The sequence below is a fragment of the Meles meles genome, chromosome 5 (assembly GCF_922984935.1).
Source record: "Meles meles chromosome 5, mMelMel3.1 paternal haplotype, whole genome shotgun sequence".
Classification (NCBI taxonomy): Eukaryota; Metazoa; Chordata; class Mammalia; order Carnivora; family Mustelidae; genus Meles; species Meles meles.
The window spans coordinates 28,355,133-28,367,645 of record NC_060070.1 but is presented as its reverse complement, the minus strand read 5'-3'; positions in this window follow the sequence as shown (position 1 = coordinate 28,367,645).

The window sequence follows — 12,513 nt, the reverse complement described above, 5'->3', positions numbered from 1 at the left end:
GAAGCTCTTAAAGGTTTCTGGTTTTTGTCTTATAGATTATACCTTTCCAAAACATCCCTAACATTATCACTATAGTAATCTATTCAAAATGCAAATCTGATCATATCAGTTTACCCTTTAAAACCCCTCAGTAACAGTTGAGATGCAATCTAAATTCCTTAGCATGTCCTATAAGACCTTTCCTAACTTTCCCTCTCATCTACTCATTTCACTTTTGATCCACTTCTGGTCCCATGAATATGCTATCAGATCTCATGCTTCTGGGCCTAATACCTATTGTTCCATCATCCAGGAAGACCCCCCCCCCCCCGCCCCATCCTGTCTTCAGCCACTTCTTGTTTATCCATCACTCCTCAGTTCCTTCCCAAAGTCTCTGATACATTAAGACCCTTCCTTCTTTCTGGCTTTCATATATTTTGTGTATGCTTATCATAATCCTAAATGCTTTCTTTGTAACCTTAGCGAAGAATAGATGCTCATTTATAATTATTTAATAAAATCAGTGAATTCCTGCCAAAGAGTCACTTTAGCAGAAAGCAATACAGCTGATTGAGGGGGGATGTTACGGTCAATTACCAAGTGAAAAGGGACGAAAATTGATTTGAGGGAATCATCATCATGAGATATTCAGAGATTAGTGTATTTTTATGAAACAGATTATATACAATTTAGCTCTTCTTGAAAAATATTTTTCTGTAACAAATATATTTATAAGAAATATTTCTTTATTGAGCATTAAGTATTGGCACTGGACTTGGTTGTGAGTCCAGCAGAGAGTTTTTGTTTGTTTGTTTGTTTGTTTTTTTACCTTAAACCAAGAATAAAAACACTAAAGCAAAAGTCATTTTGCACAGATGTCTCTGGTGTGATGGAAACACTAGAACAAGGTCAATGTAGTATGAACACTGAATAACACCAAAAAAAAAAAAAATACTGAATTTAGAGTGAGGAAAAACTGAATTCTCTTATTAGCTTTCCATTTTGTAGCCATGGACCCTGGGTAATTTTTCAGACTTTTTGATTTTTTAGATTCTTATTTTTCTAAAATGTGCCTCACAAGATGTTATTATGATTCGGTTGGACAAAATTTGTGGAAGTACTTAAAACATTCATAAAGGCACATAGAAATATAGGCAAGTACAAGTCATGTACAATTACCTGAATTTGGAAAATGAAAGAAATTTAAAATACCTCCTTTATAATCCCAGTGACAATAGAGGTACCACATGGCTTGTCTAGAATCTCATATAAAGTCCCAGCATGAGGTTAAAACAAAAACAAGCCCATTCTATAATATATACCAGCAAGGAATATTTCCTACATTTGAAATGGGAAATAAACATTGAGGAAAATGGGTATGATTTTCTGTATATTGTCTTCAGGAATGGGAAACTAGAAACAACTTGAGGAAATTTTAAAAATGGCAAAGTTAAATATCAAACTGTGAGCAAAACCTAAGTCATATTCTGCTCCTGAATATGTGTGTGTGTGTATGTGTGTGTGTGTGTGTGTGAATTGCAGGTATGAGTAGCTATCATTATAAACTTTAGTTTACAGGCTTCTGTGAGTTATGATATTTGTAACTAATTTAAAAATGGAAGTAATTTCATAACCTCCAGCATAACTTCATGATTCACTTTGTTTTACTCCTGACTTTTTCTTATTTTTCAGCTGCTCACAAACCTCTTGCTAACCAAAACCTCAAAGTTCTTCCCCAAACTCCAACCAGTAACACCTTTGTGCTCCTCAGCTCTGTCCCTAGACTTAGACTAACTATCTCCAGTCCAGTCCACTCCCTTCTGACTCTAAATAATTCTAGTTTCCATTACAGATAACTGAACTATTGAGTGACAAAGAAGAATGAGAAGATAAAGAGAAGAAATATTCATATGTTAATTTTATTGCAGTCACATTTAAAACCATAATACATAATAGAAAATGGTATGTAATAATTATGAAGTCAATTTAAGAAACTATGAAGATAATAACTGTATTAATCAGGGCTCCTGGGGGTGCCTGAGTGGCTCAGTTGGTTAAGCATACAACTCTTGATTTTGGCTCGGGTCACGATGTCAGAGCTCTGGGCTTGAGCCCAACTCTGCTCAGCAAGGAGTCTGCTTGAAGATTTCTCTCCCTTTCCCTCTGCCCCTCCACACACACACACACACACACACACACACACACACACTCTCTCTCTCTCTCTCTCTCTCTCTCATATATATCTTTTTAAAAAGTAATAATAATTAGGGCTCTTGGTAAAAAATAAACCAAAAACCCCAATTGAGTTCTGACCTTGGCAGAATAAGGAAATTATGACATTGATGCTAAGGTGCCTCATTTCATACCAGGAAGGGTAAAATCATTAGAGAGCCAAGATTCAACTGATTTCCATCACAAAGTTGATTTCTACCCACATCCCGCCTTATTCTCTCTAGCTCATCATCTGTGCTTTTTCTTGTCTGTGTGTTGGTTACAGTTTCTTGCAAGAGGCAGAGTGTATTTATTTATCTGCCAGAGAATATAGTTGTCAACAGCCCCTATGTTTCAATTTTTGCAACTCCCAGTAGAATAGGAGGAGCTTAATGGTATGTATATGTGTTTCCAATTTCTAAACTTAAAAAGGAAATAAAACAACAGAGAAGAGCTCTGATTAGCCATACTGTTTGATATATCAATAGTGGTAAGAGGAGAGAAGTAAAAAATCATGCCACTCTTGTGCAAACTCAAGAGTAGGTTGAAGAAAGAAGTAGTTCCTAGGTGAAGGGAGGATATTTCTGCTATTAACTTCTCAACTGAAACAATGAAAAAGGCACCAGCTATTAAAACGTGATTTTTTTTAGTTGCTCTTTTGTAGTTTCAGAAATGTTATTTATATGAACTGCATGTTCTATTTTTAGTATGTCATTAGTATTTGAAATTCTCATTCCTCCAAGGTACTGAAAGAAGTCAAGTCAGATTAAAGAAATGTATGATGGCCAATTATTTGTTTGCTAGTTGTATTTTAGGGCATAAACTGTATTAGAGAGTTCAGTACCAGTGATTACTCCTCAAAAAATAAAAGCATACTAAGTATAATTTCTTTGGAAAAATTATCATGTTTTATTTTCTTCCTTTTTTTATTTAAATCATTTAATGAAGGATTTTTTTCAAAGAAATAATGATTCTGTATTGGCACATTAAAAACAGCAGGTTCTGTTTGATTCAAGGTTCTATGTTACCTACAGTTATTGCTAAATTTGTAGTATAGACATAAAGATTCATATAGGATTCATTTTATATACACGTATGTTATTTCCCATTAAGTTTATTCTAAATTTCTCTATATTCCAGTACAGATATTTTTGCTAAATATTAAAAATATCTGTGAAGTTAAAGGAAACCAAGTAATGTTATAGAGAAAAGTTGTCATAGCAATACTTGGAAGGTAACCCCTTCAATAACAACAGCTAAACACAGAGTTCTAGTTCTCCTGTGAGTATCCAGTGATTATTTTTAGTTGATTATGCATGTTAGATAGAGAATGTCAATATAATAGAAGAAAATGAAAACACTAATTTGAAAAGATAATATGTATCATTATTTATAATAGCAAAGAATTTATAATTTTGATTTTCCAAATCTTTTAAAAATTTCTTTTTTTTCTTAAGTTAGTGGGTTTTTATATCTTGGGGAAAACCCTACTTAATGAGTCTTTTTCAAGAGAAATTTAAAATATTATCATTGGTTATCTAGTGTCATTATCAATAAGATATGTTTTACAATGTCAGCCAGTTCTTTAAATAAGATAAGCCAAGTTTAATAGAGTAGGGTCTGGCTTGATTATAATTTTGTCTTTTGTATCAGTCAATACTTCTGAACATATACAGTTTAATAATTGTATTCAAAATATGATACTCATGAGCTCAGGAATTTAAAGTGTAATGTGAGTCATTGTGATTAAAGCATATTTAGTATGGGTAGATTAAAATGTATTTTACTGATTTTCTAGTTCTTCTCTTCTCCCTTTTCCCTCCCTCCTGTTCTTCTTTCTTCCTTCTCTCTCTTCTCTTTTCCTCTTGTTTTCTCTTTTTAAGTCATTCCTTGCATGTGTGGGTGGTAGCCTCTAGTAATGAGAATATTATATCAGAAGCCCTTTTCTTTGACTCAGCAGGTGAAAAAAGTTCTCTTTCATAAAACACTTCCTGTAGTAGGAATCTTGTTTATTCATCATGGATCCACATCACATTATCCAGGGAAGTATAAGGATTTCTTTATTTAAAACAAATAGGATGTAATTTTAACTCTATAAGGGCAGAAAGTAGAGGGGGAAATTATGGTAATAAATCTTGAGAATTACAGAGACTGGCATTTTTTTAACTTTTCTAAAGATGGAGAGAGATTCAGGCAAGAGTTGTGTTTCACCTGACATATAGAAGTTTGCTAGAAGGATACAAAAACTTCTCAAGACTGCATATGTATTTAAGAATTGCTGCCTTAACTTTACCAGCATTACCAACATCGCAGATTTTCATACCAAAATGTATTTAATGTCATTTGGTATTTATTTATTTTTTAAATACACTGTGTTGTTTAGTTTTAGGTTCACAGCAAAACTGAGCAGAAAGGACAGTAAATTTGTATGTCCTCCCTGCACCCACACGCACATACACCTTCCCAACTATCAATATCCTGCACCAGAGTGGTTCATTTGTTACAATCAATGATTCTTTTTTGTTTTTTGTTTTTTGTACAGGCAAGTTATTTACTTCTTATTATAACCTTGAGCCCTTTTTGCCCTGGAAAGGAGGGTGGGCCAGGGGGCCAGGCCCAGCATGCACCCCCATTTCTTTGGGGGCTGATTCCTCCCCCAGCTGGGCTGGGTCCCGGGGCCGCAGCATCAGGCCAGTAGGGACTGAGATAGAGGTGGGAGAGCAAGGGAGAGAGCCAATGGAGCCACAATGGGACACACAGAAGCGGGCCACGGGAACAGGGACCAGGACCCAGGACATCTGGGTCCACAGGGGCTGTGCAGGCTTCGGCCTGTCTGGCGGACCAGGGCCTCACAGCAGGCGACAGGCATTGCCCACACTGTCGGCTGATGTGTCAAGGTCATGGCTGTATGGGGAATAATCAATGATTCTATATTGATGCCTCATTATTACCCAAAGTCTGTAATTTGTATTAGGGTTCATTCTTGGTGTTTCACATTTTATGGATTTTAGAAAATATATAATAACATGTATCCACAATTACGATATCATAAATAATAGTGTCACTGCCATAAAAATCCTCTGTGCTCCTGCTATTCATCCTTTTCTCCTCTCTAACTCCTGGCAATCACTGATTTTTTTTATTGTCTCCAAACTTTTGCTTTTTCTAGAATGTCATATAGTTAGAATCATAAAGTGTATAGCCCTTTCAGATTGGCATCTTTCACTTACTAACATGAATTTAAGGTTCCACCATACCTTTTCATAGCTTGAAAGCTCACTTAATTTTAGTGCTCACTGAATGATCTTCCATTGTCTGGATGTACCACAGTTTATTAATCTGCTCATCTCTTGAAGAACATCTTGGTTGCTTCCAGGTTTTGGCAAAAAATGTTCAGCTCCGTTTGGTAATCACGAAGAAGTACAGTTGCTGGGTTGTATGGTAGAATGTGTTTAGTTTTGTAGGAAACTACCAAATGGTTTTCCAAAGTGACTATGCCATTTTTCATTCCCGCCATTAATGAATAAGAGTTTCTGTTACTCCACTTCCTCACTAGCATTTGGTGTTGTCAGTGATCAGGATTTTGGCTGTTCTGTTAGGTATGTAGTGGTATCTCTGTTATTTTTTCATATTGCTGTTACTAAGCCCAGGTAATTAAACAGCTTTCAGTAAGTAGCAGAGAAACCAAGTTGCCAGTGAAAGCTGACTCCCAGAACATAGCAGATTAAACAGAAACCCAAGGAACTGAAAGAAAGGTATTAAAATAAGTTCAGTTATTTCCTGTATGCATGAACTATTTGAATGGATTTAGGAGTATTTGGTAAAATCATTCACCTACTTTAAAAGCAGTAAAGAAGATAGTAAAGTGCAATGTGTTCTGAAACCAAGATTTAAGTGTGCAGATCTTCTGAGTGATGACAGCTATAGGTACTGAAAGGTATGTAATTTGCTTCAAGGCATTTAATTTCAATATTCCCTTGAATACTATAAAAAATGAAACTTCACAACGATTTTAACAACAAAAAAAATAGGTAGGCAGACTTCATTGATACTGTATCTGATAGCCAAGGAAACTATGAGGACATAAGAAAATGTAGTGCTTTACATGGAAGGGATGTATTCTCAAGGCTTGCCTTTTTTTGTTGGTTTGGGAGGTACTTAAAGGAAACATCATGTTTACACACACCCACCTGTCCTATAATTTTTTAAAATCCCCATTTCATACTCTACCCTCTATGTGATAAAACCTATACATGGTTTTGTAAGTATTAATAGGCTTGAATTTTAGATCTCTACAGCCTATTTTCTCTTCCCCCATCTCTAAATTGTTCATGTTATTATATTCACTCTGTTTAATTACTTGTCTTTTTTCTCTACATTGCTTTGGCTTTTTTTACTGTGTGTAAACTTATGTTTTATATTAAAAAAATTATTGATTCTCCACTACCATTATCACAAACCTTATCATGAGAATACAGTTGCAAATTCTTTGGATACAGCTTAAATAAGCTTTGTGAATAATTTCAAAATGATGCCAAGAATAGGGATTAAGAAACTTTTAGATTCATATAGTTTACAGGAAATTATATTTAGCAGTTTTGACTGATATTTTATGGTCATGCCCAAAGAATGTAAGATACTTTGATAAATACTAAGAGTCATAAATAGTGTATTAATATTTCAGCAAGAAAATAATATTGACGTCTAATGTACTAAGAATTTATAAATGATAGAATTTAGAAAATTTAATATTAATAACTTTGTAAGGAAGATTTTATTCCCATTTTCCAATGGGGAGGAGTTGGCAAAACCCTTAATAAATTGAAAACTTTAGTTTGTATATTCATGGAATAGGTAACAGTCAACTAACGTGATTACTTAGTAATGGTTTGCTCTGTGTTACAAAGAAGTGTAAAGTTTTAGATTTTTGAATTAAATAATAATAAAAGTAATGATGAAGGTTTTTCATATGCCAGTTTTTTAGAAGGTATTATTGAGAGTCTTTGGATAATTCCAAAATATTTTCATTAAATAAACGTTTTCTTAATGGACACACTTTTCATTTAAACATAGCTGAGGACTCCCTTCCAAAAAACTCCCTTCAAAATTACTTGTCAATGTCCTCTATTAAAACAGGTATCCTTTAAAACAGACAAATCAAGTTTTTCTCAATTTGTTACCCATAGGGGAGTTACATTGTTCAGAAGGAAATAAGATGGATATTCTAAGTAGAATGTTTTTGGATGCCTTTCATGAGACATTAGTGCATCTTTAAAGGGAGTTTATTGATTCTTCAGGCAGCACCCGAGGCAACCCAAGATCTATTGCTCTATCACTTTAAAAGCGGCAGCAGACATGCCACTTTTCCTAGGAGATCTTTCAATGCTTAAGACTTGAAAATTTCTACAAACCAATTGCATCTGTCATCTCCTGCTTGATCCACTGAATCCCACAGGCCATGTCTGAATGGTTTAGAAGCTATATTTGTTTTCAAAATGCTTGTTGGAACAAATGCATTTTTAGGGCAGAGACTCCATAAATGAAATCTAAGCATTCAAACCTATAAACATAAATGAGAAGAAGTAAAGACCATGAAGCAGGCCAACTTAGTGGGATTCTATGAAAGACAACCTAGACTCACAGCCTTGAGTCACCTGGTATAGCATATCAGAGATATAACCAGTCTCTTTGCAGATTCTTCTGAGGAAGGAAAGCTCATTATTTGTTAAGGATATAAATTTCATTTTGGAGTAGCAAAACTTTTTTAGAAGATGATCTTTGCTATTCTAGAATCCAACTTCCTCTAACTTTAATTTATCAAGACTTTTAAGATTGCTATTTAGATGATGTAGACTAAATAAACATATTTTCTTGCACTTTTATGTTTACATCATAGTCATTCATTCTTGTCCATCCCTTTCAGAAGCCCAGGTTTTTCAGTGTTCCTTAAAGTGTTTTATTAGAAGCATATATAAAACTGAAAATATAAAGAGAGGGTGAAAAAATTTTTAAGTCATTCTGGATCAATGCCCAAAATAACTAGAACTCACAGACCCTTCTTTTTAATACGTTTTGGCTTAAGTTTTTGGTGTTCATTGTATTAAGGATATTCAAAAAAATAGAATTGTGATTTTCTTTTCTCAAGATGAAAGCACAATAAATACATTTAGGTATAGGTACTAAATATATTTTGGATTACCATATATATTTTAAAAGAATACATTAGAGATAAGTTTGTGCTTATTAGCAGATGACAGTCTCAAAAATTATTACATGTTAGAGTTGCTTTTAGAGTCAGCTTTACTAACTAATGTGCCTTTTTCAGTTATATATGAACCTGTACTTTTAATGAGTAGGTGTTCATATTCTTATGAAAGTACCAGAAAGGTTCCCTTTCTGAAGTGGCAATTTGGAGAATTATAGTTCAATGATAAGAGCATGAACTCTACATTCAAATTATTTGATTTGCTTTCTTCTTTATCAGTTCAACTCAAACAGATAGCTTCTCTGTCAAGAGTCTTAGTGTCATGTTAATTTGATTTGCTCATATGCTTGGATTAACAAAGATAGACAACTAAACTGCCTCCACTGCTGAGAGAGTTAGACCTTCCCATGTGTCTGGTGCCAGATACAATGCTCAGTCATTTGTAGAAACCACATAAACAGAGTGAAATCAAAACATACCTAAGACCAGTATTTGTGCATAATCCTTGGTGCCTAAATTGGGACCCTTAGAAATGTGGCGTGCAAAACTATGGAAAGAGCCCAGAAGTCCATTAGCTGATGAATGGATAAAGAAGATGTGGTTTATATTTACAATGGAATATTACTCTGCTACAAAAAAGAATGAAATCTAGCCAGTTGCAAAGATGTGGATGGAGCTAGAGAGTATTATGCTAAGCAAAATAAGTCAGTCAGAAAAAGACAGATACTTTAGGTAGCATAGACATTTTCACAATATTTATTCTTCCAATCCAGGAGCATGGAACATTTTTCCATTTCTTTGTGTCTTCCTCAATTTCTTTCATGAGTACTTTATAATTTCCTGTGTATAGGTTCTTAGTCTCTTTGGTTAGGTTTATTCCTAGGTATCTTATAGTTTTGGGTACAATTGTAAATGGGATTGACTCCTTAATTTCTCTTTCTTCTGTCTTGTTGTTGGTGTACAGAAATGCAACTGATTTCTGTGCATTGATTTTATATCCTGACACTTTACTGAATTCCTGGACAAGTTCTAGCAGTTTTGGAGTGGAGTCTTTTGGGTTTTCCATATATAGTATCATATCATCTGCGAAGAGTGATAGTTTGACTTCTTCTTTACCAATTTGGATGCCTTTAATTTCTTTTTGTTGTCTGATTGCTGAGGCTAGGACTTCTAGTACTATGTTGAATAGCAGTGGTGATAATGGACATCCCTGCCGTGTTCCTGACCTTAGCGGAAAAGCTTTCAGTTTTTCTCCATTGAGAATGATATTTGTGGTAGGTTTTTCATAGATGGCTTTGATAATATTGAGGTATGTGCCCTCTATCCCTACACTTTGGAGAGTTTTGATCAGGAAGGGATGCTGTACTTTGTCAAATGCTTTTTCAGCATCTGTTGAGAGTATCATATGGTTCTTGTTCTTTCTTTTATTAATGTGTTGTATCACATTGATTGATTTGCGGATGTTGAACCAAACCTGCAGCCCTGGAATAAATCCCACTTGATCGTGGTGAATAATCCTTTTAATGTACTGTTGAATCCTATTGGCTAGTATTTTGGCGAGAATTTTTGCGTCTGTGTTCATCAAGGATATTGGTCTGTAGTTCTCTTTTTTGGAGGGATCCTTGTCTGGTTTTGGGATCAAGGTGATGCTGGCCTCATAAAATGAGTTTGGAAGTTTTCCTTCCGTTTCTGTTTTTTGGAACAGTTTCAGGAGAATAGGAATTAGTTCTTCTTTAAATGTTTGGTAGAATTCCCCTGGGAAGCCGTCTGGCCCTGGGCTTTTGTTTGTTTGGAGATTTTTGATGACTGTTTCAATCTCCTTACTGGTTATGGGCCTGTTCAGGTTTTCTATTTCTTCCTGGTTCAGTTGTGGTAGTTTATATGTCTCTAGGAATGCATCCATTTCTTCCAGATTGTCAAATTTGTTGGTGTAGAGTTGCTCATAGTATGTTCTTATAATTGTCTGTATTTCTTTGGTGTTAGTTGTGATCTCTCCTCTTTCATTCATGATTTTATTGATTTGGGTCCTTTCTCTTTTCTTTTTGATGAGTCTGGCCAGGGGTTTATCAATCTTATTGATTCTTTCAAAGAACCAGCTCCTAGTTTCATTGATTTTTTCTGTTGTGTTTTTTTTGGTTTCTATTTCATTGATTTCTGCTCTGATCTTTATGATTTCTCTTCTCCTGCTGGGTTTAGGGTTTCTTTCTTGTTCTTTCTCCAGCTCCTTTAGGTGTAGGGTTAGGTTGTGTACTTGAGACCTTTCTTGTTTCTTGAGAAAGGCTTGTACCGCTATATATTTTCCTCTCAGGACTGCAATCTACACATTTAATGCAATCCCTATCAAAATACCATCCATTTTTTTCAAAGAAATGGAACAAATAATCCTAAAATTTATATGGAACCAGAAAAGACTTCGAATAGCCAAAGGAATATTGAAGAACAAAGCCAAAGTTGGTGGCATCACAATTCCGGACTTCAAGCTCTATTACAAAGCTGTCATCATCAAAACAGCATGGTACTGGCACAAAAACAGACACATAGATCAGTGGAACAGAATAGAGAGCCCAGAAATAGACCCTCAACTCTATGGTCAACTAATCTTCGACAAAGCAGGAAAGAATGTCCAATGGAAAAAAGACAGCCTCTTCAATAAATGGTGCTGGGAAAATTGGACAGCCACATGCAGAAAAATGAAATTGGACCATTTCCTTACACCACACACGAAAATAGACTCCAAATGGATGAAGGACCTCAATGTGAGAAAGGAATCCATCCAAATCCTTGAGGAGAATGCAGGCAGCAACCTCTTCGACCTCAGCCGTAGCAACATCTTCCTAGGAACAACGGCAAAGGCAAGGGAAGCAAGGGCAAAAATGAACTATTGGGATTTCATCAAGATCAAAAGCTTTTGCACAGCAAAGGAAACAGTTAACAAAACCAAAAGACAACTGACAGAATGAGAGAAGATATTTGCAAACGACATATCAGATAAAGGGCTAGTATCCAAAATCTATAAGGAACTTAGCAAACTCAACACCCAAAGAACAAACAATCCAATCAAGAAATGGGCAGAGGACATGAACAGACATTTCTGCAAAGAAGACATCCAGATGGCCAACAGACACATGAAAAAGTGCTCCACGTCACTCGGCATCAGGGAAATACAAATCAAAACCACAATGAGATATCACCTCACACCAGTCAGAATGGCTAAAATTAACAACTCAGGAAATGACAGATGCTGGTGAGGATGCGGAGAAAGGGGAACCCTCCTCCACTGTTGGTGGGAATGCAAGCTGGTGCAACCACTCTGGGAAACAGCATGGAGGTTCCTCAAAATGTTGAAAATAGAACTACCCTATGACCCAGCAATTGCACTATTGGGTATTTACCCTAAAGATACAAACATAGTGATCCGAAGGGGCACGTGTACCCGAATGTTTATAGCAGCAATGTCTACAATAGCCAGACTATGGAAAGAACCTAGATGTCCATCAACAGATGAATGGATCAAGAAGAAGTGGTATATATACACAATGGAATACTATGCAGCCATCAAAAGAAATGAAATCTTGCCATTTGCGACGACGTGGATGGAACTAGAGCGTATCATGCTTAGTGAAATAAGTCAATCGGAGAAAGACAATTATCATATGATCTCCCTGATATGAGGACATGGAGAAGCAACATGGGGGCTTAGGGGGATAGGAGAAGAATAAATGAAACAAGATGGGATTGGGAGGGAGACAAACCATAAATGACTCTTAATCTCACAAAACAAACTGGGGGTTGCTGGGGGGAGGTGGGATTGGGAGAGGGGGAGGGGGCTATGGACATTGGGGAGGGGAGGCGAACCATAAGAGACTATGGACTCTGAAAAACAACCTGAGGGTTTTGAAGGGTCAGGGGTGGGAAGTTGGGGGAACAGGTGGTGGGTAATAGGGAGGGCACATTTTGCATGGAGCACTGGGTGTTGTGCAAAAACAATGAATACTGTTACACTGAAAAAAATAAATGGAAAAAAAAGACAGATACTGTATAATTTCATTCATATGTGGAATTTAAGAAACAAAACAAATGAACATGGGGAGAGAAAGACAGAAAAACCAAGAAACAGA